General features: G+C 47.6%; 1 long non-coding RNA gene across 1 annotated transcript; it reads right to left on the bottom strand.

Annotated features, from left to right (window-relative positions):
• Positions 1-106: 106 nt before the first annotated feature.
• Positions 107-1,402, bottom strand: LOC135567104 (uncharacterized). Its single transcript, XR_010462254.1, has 2 exons — positions 1,014-1,402; positions 107-496 (listed from the first exon to the last, which is right to left on the bottom strand). It is a non-coding gene; the product is annotated as an uncharacterized LOC135567104 (long non-coding RNA).
• Positions 1,403-1,904: the final 502 nt, after the last annotated feature.

Consider the following 1,904-nt stretch of genomic DNA (forward strand, 5'->3'; position numbering starts at 1 on the left):
CTCTGTCTCTGTGTGTCTATATCTCTCTCCTTGTTGTCTATCTCTGTGTGTTTCCTCTCCTTGTCTCCTCTTCTCCTCTCCTCTATAAAGACTCGCCACTCCAGACTTCAGAATCAAATCACTTTTATTATTAAACCAAGAGAAACCATAGAAACCAATAAACTACTCTTGATCGGTTCGGTGCTCTGACTTTACAGCTCGTCTTTAGACGTCTCATTGGCTGGCGGTGGCGATGACTCATCAGTGACCTGTCAGAAGGAGAGAGGGGATTGGTCAAGAGAGCTGGAGTGGGAGGTGTTTGTATTAACAGTGACAGGGGATTGGTCAGAAGAGCTTAGAGTGGGAGGGGTTTGCATAATTAGTCAGGTAAGTTCAACTTCAACTTCACCTCCTCTTCATTATCCTCATCCTCCTCTTCCACCTTCGGAAGCTGTCCTCCATTGTCCAGGAACATAGCAAACGTCTCCAAGTCTCTGGTCCCACTGTACTCTACCTCCTACACACACACACACACACACACACACACACACACACACACACACACACACACACACACACACACACACACACACACACACACACACACACACACAGAGAGAGAGACAGAGGGGTTTATAGTAGACAGACTTTCAGGTGTGACTCCTTTTTATCATGATGTTCAAATCTCTTCCTCATTGCTCTCCAACACACAACAACACACACACACACACACACACACACACACACACACACACACACACACACACACACACACACACACACACACACACACACACACACACACACACACACACACAGTGTAGTTTGTGATAGAGGTGTGACAGTGTAGTCTTTCTATCCTTCCGATAGATTGTGTGACTCCCTCCAGGGTCAGAGGTTAAGGGTTAAAGGTTACCTTGCTGTCTTCTCCAGCAGGGTAGTATCATAGCGTAGGAAGCCAGACATAGACACTCCCTCTACCTCGTTCGTTTAGGGTCAGAGGTTTAAGGTTAAGGTCAGAGGTTAAAGGTTACCTTGCTGTCTTCTCCAGCAGGGTAGTATCGTAGTGTAGGGAAGCCAGACACAGACACTCCCTCCACCTCATTGGTCGTGGCGTCCATCTTGGCAATGATGATGTCATCCCGGTCAGCGTGCTTCTCTGCCAGCTTCTCCCAGACAGGAGCCAGCTCCTTACAGTGACCGCACCATGGGGCATCTACACACAGGCACACTATCTTTAGCTAACGTTCGCTAGCTAGCTCAACTTACACTTAGCTAGCTACTAGCGACAGGGAACTGGCTAAATAGAGGAAACACCACTAGCGACAGGTAACTGGCTAAATAGAGGAAACACCACTAGCGACATGGAACTGGCTAACTAGAGGAAACACCACTAGCGACAGGGAACTGGCTAACTAGAGGAAACACCACTAGCGACAGGGAACTGGCTAACTAGAGGAAACACCACTAGCGACAGGTAACTGGCTAAATAGAGGAAACACCACTAGCGACAGGGAACTGGCTAAATAGGAAACACCACTAGCGACAGGTAACTTGCTAAATAGAGGAAACACCACTAGCGACATGGAACTGGCTAACTAGAGGAAACACCACTAGCGACAGGAACTGGCTAACTAGAGGAAACACCACTAGCGACAGGGCTAACTAGAGGAAACACCAACGACAGGTAACTGGCTAAATAGAGGAAACACCACTAGAGGGCTAAATAGACACCACTAGCGACAGGGAACTGGCTAAATAGAGGAAACACCACTAGTGACAGGGAACTGGTAACTGGCTAAATAGAGGAAACACCACTAGCGACAGGGAACTGGCTAAATAGAGGAAACACCACTAACACTGGCTAAATAGAAACAACAAGATGGTGTGTTAATAAGTCTTCACCACGACGACCAGCCAAACAT

The sequence above is a fragment of the Oncorhynchus nerka genome, unplaced genomic scaffold (genome assembly GCF_034236695.1).
Source record: "Oncorhynchus nerka isolate Pitt River unplaced genomic scaffold, Oner_Uvic_2.0 unplaced_scaffold_2636, whole genome shotgun sequence".
In the NCBI taxonomy this organism is placed as follows: Eukaryota; Metazoa; Chordata; class Actinopteri; order Salmoniformes; family Salmonidae; genus Oncorhynchus; species Oncorhynchus nerka.